Genomic DNA, 7,129 nt, shown 5'->3' with positions numbered 1-7,129 from the left:
AATACATTGGAACAACTTTGGCACTACAGTCTATAAAAAAAACAATAAAAAAACTTTGTTGGCTATTTCAGGGGGAAGTTCGTAGCCAAAAAATTTAAAGCTTTAAATTTGACAACAGTGGTATCAGTTCCAGCCTAGGGGTTCAACCTTTATTTCTGTGGTGGTCCCTCGAAATTAAAAACTTGACTCTGCATGGTGATTAGAGTAGGGTGGTAACCTGTGTATCAGAAATGACTTGAAAGAGGATAAAAACAAAGTAGCTATCGAACAATAAGATGTTCGATTAGGTGCGTAGCGGGTGGCGACACAACATACAACAAAAAAATAATGCAATCTGTTTAAGTAAGGCCCCCCCTCACTTCTGAAAGGAAATTCATGATGCCATCTAGTGGCAAAGATATGCAGTAAGAAGCCTGGGCAGCCATCTTGGTCCCCAAAACAAAGGAGTGAGTACCAGTAAAGAAGTCACCCTGACTTGTAACGGAGAAGAAGAGTTCAGAACTCTTCAATAAGGTCTCTTCTCATAATGATGAGAGAGTAAATCCTTCGATTCAGGCGAAAGAAGCGGCGGCGGCAGGAGGATGAGAAGAGAGAACCCTACTTCCATAATCACATGCACATTAGAACTAACCTTCAAGCTCCATATAATCCAACAAGTAAAATGTAATATTTCCATCAATTAATGTAATAAAACTAACCAACTAACATATATTGTAATCACTTTGCTCAAATCTTAAAACAAATTGGGTCAGAAAACTTTGATGAGAATAGATGTTATTTCATTTTAAAACCATATGATATCAAGTTATTTAAATACAGTCCACTCCATCAATACCAGTAAATTGTCAGTAATTCCTTAATTTAAACCAGCTTACCAGTATAATAATTAATTTGGGTAATATCCCCCAATTTTTACTCCGGGGAATACCTAAATTAAACACAATCATTCAATATGTATTTTTTTTTTTTTTTACTTTAAGGTTGAAATATTTGAAAATTAATTACAAAACTTCATTAAAGTCTACTCCACTATATGTGAGGTGTTTTGAGAGCTTGCTGTTACATTATATATTTTTTTTTTTTTTTATGAAAATAATAAACTTTAAACAAAAAAAACAACAGAGAATGGTTACGAGGAATCGCAGAGAGTCAACTTACCTTAAACTAGGCTAAGTTGGTGGAAACTGAAGCTTTGCAATTTTAAGCCTTCAAATCATTGTATATATTCCAAGAATTCTACCTAAATAATTAATTAAGTAAAATCAACATAATACCTAATTAATTCTCATTAATAACTCTTTTCAGTCTGCTGAGTAAATACCGTTTGTCTGAGAGGACCAGAGGAGGTTTTCCCGTACTCATTAAACACCTTCAGACTAATTATACCAGGCTAGGCCGGATTTATAACCCAACTCGGGGTCAAAATTTACATATGGTACTCTCTAGGCTAGCTTCTAATAGCCTGGTGGGGAAACTTGATAACAACTTTTACGTAGGAAAAGTTTCAGAAGAAAGATCTAAGCGATCAGCAAATGTAGCAGCATTATTTCTTAATATGTAGAGTTACTTTGAATAATAATGACACTAAACAAATTTATTCTATAATTTGAAGCTATGGAATTTTCATTCATAAGTATTCCGGTGGTACTTGAGAGTTCGATAATGAATAATGATAATGTCATTACAACCATATCCGTATATCCATTTGCGGTCCTTATACGTATATCCATATACAGTCTGATTCTATAGCATACTACAAGGTCAAGAGGATACATTGCTGAGTAATGTCTTCTTCATGTCTGCCCACAGCGTGCCTGTATAGTTCATTTAATTTGCTTATTATAGCTATTTTACAGGTGCAAATAAAATTACTAAGATAATAAAAAAATGTTTATATGATAATATTCTGTACAAAATATCGATAACATAATACCATAAATCAAATGATAATGTTTAATATTTATATCACAATATCTGTATAATATAATGTTGGTATATTTATATACATATAAAATATCAGTATTTCGATAATGTTTACATTCTATCTTGAAAAGTTTCAGTTCGACATTTTGGTCCTAGGAACCAAGATGATGTAGAAAGACTCGCAAAGACTAAAACGAGAAGCAGAGGAAATTGGCTTGCAAGTAAATGATGATAAAAAAAATTGTATATTATAAGCCGAAAACCGCATCCTAACGACATGCTCTGTTTAGATGACAAATCCTTTTCGAATGAGGGTTCAATTCGGTTTCAAATACATCGATTCCACAATAACCTTAATAAATGATCACCTGACTGAGATATGCCAGCGAATAACAAGAGCTAACAGATGCTTCTTATCTCTGCCAATAATACTGAAATCCTGAAAAATCCAAAGCTAAGGGTGTATAATAGTGTGATAAAGCAAGCTTTGAGAAACGGCTGCAAGACCTACGGCAACCAATAAAGTAGAATCAAGTGATCTGAAAGGAAATTCCTCCGTACTACTACCAGAGCGATCTGGGATCAGAGTCTTGACACATGAAGGCAAAGAACTGAACTTCTAGTAAAGACTGGTCAGTCAACACCTCATTATATAAAGTCAATGAGGTTAGGGCGAAGCATGTGGCTCAAAGCATCAGGACGCATCTTCACAATGAGTTGTCGAGTTTTACTGTAGCCGTGAGTCAATCATGTGGATTCTGGAGCCCTCTAGGGTCCACCCAGCTTCATAAGGTGGATGCTCTAGATCGGGTAAAACTCTGGCGTTGGATCGTGATTCTAACTAACTCACCTCCTTGCACAATCGTTGGCTTAGTAATAGAACTTTCTTAGGTGCTATACCCCTAACCCTTCATGGGGTGTCCTTTATTTTTTATTTTTAAATTTGTTAATTCAAGCCCTGTTAGACTATTCAATGAGGATTTTTTTTAATTTGTTCAATGAGCATAAAACCTATCTGATACTAAAAACCTCATTATTGTACATTGATTTGCCGAGTTTAAACAAAATCGTTACAGTTATTTTAGAACAAATCCTAAAAAAAAATTAAAGTCAATTGTTTAATATAGCACTTCAGTTCAGTTCATTTTAATATAAAAGTTGTGGTCAAGTCTCCAGCATGTACCTGCTTAAAATTTGATATCTCAGTTTCATAAGATTTGTTTTTGAGCTGTCCTTTTCTCGCACATCCGGACAATTTTGTAACACGAGGATATTTGGATTTAGGAGGCCTTGAAATGTGTATTTCTGTCGTAAACTCGAACTCGAAATCTTGCTCAATCGGGATACTTTCCCGTGCCAAGTATTCTATATGACCGGCAAGTGAATGTAAATAACAAACAAATGGGTTAAAAATTACCTTAAATGTTCCAAGCACCACCATATTCCTTATTCTTACCTGCAACAAACAAAATAGAAATATATAGAGTGAATAATAAATTGATTTCTCATTTGTGAAATGTTTCATTCTCGAAGTTATTATAAGAAATAATTTTAACACCGAGTAATTTTACAGCAATTAACCTACAAGTAGGCAGAATTTTCACTTACACGTTAATTATCAGGGCGATAAAGATACGCTAATTGATATTCCGCCTCTGTCCTGCTACTAAATAAAGGGCAGAGAATATTCAGAATTAGGGTAGGATAATATCCAGTTTCGGTCTTTGTAGCAGTCAGTTAATTGGCAATAAAGAAACACTGCCTGTGTTAGATACTACAAATTAACAACAGTCTATAATGATTCAGAAAATGTATTATAACATTATTCATGTTATAATGAAATATGTGATGCATAAATAAAGTAAATATAATATTTAATCCACTGTAATGTAATATTGAGATAAGATTGGAATTAACCTAAATTTAGCTCACGAATCAGCCCTTTCGTTTTCTTTTGTTTGTCTGGCCACGCTTAATTATTTTTTCGAATATATAGTTTTAACGATAAAACAATACTCTAAAATTCTCCTTCAAAAATTCAAAAAAAGAAAAAAAAAAGTATAAATGTTGATATTGTTTGTAATACTCAGAGAAAATATCCATGATATATATATTTTTTAAATAATAATAATTTAGCTCTGTGGATTGTATTTTGACTTGCAAATGATGAAGCAAATATGATTTTCATGTATATTATATGTGGCGAATATGTATATTATATTCACCATCTCACAGAAAATCCATGTTTTTGACATTTTAGCCCTAGAGGCTTTTTATCTATCCTAAAAAAAGTGTTATGAAAAACCACTCTTTCAGTTTTCCACATTGACTTTCAAAGAATTGTTGACGAAATAAAGTTATAACAAGAAAACTCGGAGGAATCTCTATATAGTTACAGAGATATGGAGTCATCACTATTTGCCAAAATATCCAAAAAAGTTAAGTTTCAGTTCTTTTTCCTTATTATTTTTCTTGGTGTTTAGTTCAGTGCACAATCATAATATCCAGTCTTGATTTAATATCCTACAAGATTCATACAGAACATTGGTCATTACTCCGATGTATATGCTAATTAACACTGAAATAAAATTTTTCGTTAAATTCGACTGAAACCTTAAAATATTACCGTTTGCTAAAATTAGTATCCCTCAATGTATATAGTATGTATACAACATATTCTTGCAATTCGTGACACTCACGTAAATTTTGCGGGAAATAAAAGTTGTTTTCAATAAAAAAAAATTAAAACGCTTAATAAATGCTAGGTGAATTTCAATTTATTTTTTCCCCTCACTATTTACATAAACCATGTTAAAAACTATTAATGTTAAGATAACCTGTGTGGTTAATGATTTTTTTCATAATTCCAATTACTTGATCACACTACACACTGAAGGAATATTTTAATGTGATCTTGCCATATAGTTTTGTTTCTGTACAGAGTATCATGAAGACTAATGCGTGAATTTTACACAACAAAGCGAGAACGCCAGCTAACTTACAACTCCTTCACAAAGCCAATGGCTTGAAATATTAGCCCAACAAATTTTATTCCGAATAATTTTAAATTTATTTAATGAAGGTGAAAATTAAGTTAGTTGGGAAAATTTGTTATTTTTTCGACTTAACAGCAGTCTTTCTTGTACCAAAAATATTTTTTTGTCTTTTTTTTTCATATATGTTGCTCATATAGAAAATGATTGTTTGAATCGTTTAACAAAACATCAATATTTATGAAATGTCAATAGAGAATTGATGTTTTCCTTCAGTTCACATTTTTTTTTTTTTTTTTCATTTCATTTCCTACAAAAGACAATTTATGACAACCATCGGAAGAGATAAATAACCGAAGAAGGTGAAAAGACAGATTTTCAATTTTTTTTTTTACAAATGTTTCCTTCTAGAAGGTCACAGAATATTAGATTTTTTTTTATATATATAAATAAATTAAAAACCTCTGAAAAAGAGTTTTACCTTAATAACTTAAAAGGTCAATAAATCTCTCATAATCAAGTAAGTAAATTTTATCAGTTCATCTCGAAACTTATACTTGAAAAAACTTTAAATGCTCTTGAATATCTGTAGATCCAATCACGTTATTAAATGGAAAACCAATTAAATTAAAAAATATTATTTACTTGAAAGTACTAAAGTATAAAACTCTTTAGAAATTGTAATTTTCAAATGGAATTTGAAGCAAAATATTTACAATTAAGAAAGCTTGAGATAAAATTCGCACTGTTTTATTAAAATATGAAAATTATTATCATCGCTTTTTTCTACAATTATGCAACTACATCCATACCGTTAAGATCAGTTAATTAAATAATAGTAATTTTCATTGTAATTTATTTTTTAACATTCTTTATTGTTATTCAGATATTATTATATAAATAAAATCTATTATAATTGGTTTGTAAAACTGTGTTGTGTTGTTTTATATTTAAGTTGGAATAACATGTCTACATACTTAGTCCAAAATTTCAATTCTAATGGTACACCATTGTTGTCAAATTTGAAAAAAAAAAAAAAAATCATTAGAAACCAACATACTAGACATAAAAGGCAAGAACTCGACAGACGATTCAGCCATACTGACTATTCAGCAGGACCTCTCATCTCTCAATAAATAATAAACTCCTAATCTATAAGGCTATCCTCAGACCTATCTGGACCAGCTTACTTGAACTTTAAGAAACAACTAACTCTTCGAAAATCAATTGTATTTATTCCTTTAATGAAAAACTCTTAGAACCATAGCAAATACACTCGATTATGATTCCAACAGAACCCTACACCATGGCCTTCATATCTGTTTCATCCTTGACCTCATATAAACTGAATTCCATATTAATCTTTTTACTCATCCTGATCCTTTGGTTCAATCCTGACCCAGTTCCAGCCATCTCTACAATCCACCTCGAAGGTTGAAACGGTAGTGGCCTTGATAACTATCGTGCAAAAAAATCGACAATTGGAGTTTTGGCAGTGGTCAGATGTTCCGCCTTGTGTAGAGTGTTTGCGGTGAAAGGACTGCGCTGGGACCTCTGAGAGCCTGCTTTATTCCCCTAGTGTGGGGAATAGATTGAGCTTGGGGATACTCAGATCGAGAGTATAAATATTGTACATTATAGTGAAAATGTGATTAGTGGTTTTATTTTTTTGTTATATTGGTTCAAAATTTTGCTTAGTTTATTTTCTCCTTATTACTTTATGTTCATAATTTCTTGTGTTCAGTTTATTTATCTTTCAGTACTTTTACACAGGTAAATTGTATTATTATTCATTTTCTTATTTATTTATTATCATTAATTATTCTGTAAATTTGGTGTGAATGTGATTATTTATTACTATTACTTATTTTCCAAGCAGATTGTAGTACTTATCAATAAATAAATAATATTTTAAAAAAAATTGAATGAAATATTTAAGTAAGGAGAGTCCAATTTATTTCCATAGTCATAGAATTCTGTGGGCAGTATGGATGCACCATTAGAATTTAAATTTTGGGCTGAGTAAGAAGAGATATTGTAACAAAAATGGAAGACAATGAAGTTAGTACACCTGATGATGGATGTGACAGCTTAGAAACGATGAAATTTTAGAATAGTTTCGAATTAAAGGAAATTAAAGAAAAAATATAGTTTTCACTGCACTCAAATTAAGTATATAGAAAATATATAAATGCAAATCTAATGCAGTTTAA

Source organism: Halyomorpha halys, unplaced genomic scaffold (genome assembly GCF_000696795.3).
Source record: "Halyomorpha halys isolate HHAL.00 unplaced genomic scaffold, Hhal_1.1 Scaffold1446.1, whole genome shotgun sequence".
Lineage (NCBI taxonomy): Eukaryota > Metazoa > Arthropoda > Insecta > Hemiptera > Pentatomidae > Halyomorpha > Halyomorpha halys.
The sequence above is the reverse complement of the archived record's forward strand: the minus strand, read 5'-3'. Positions refer to the sequence as shown.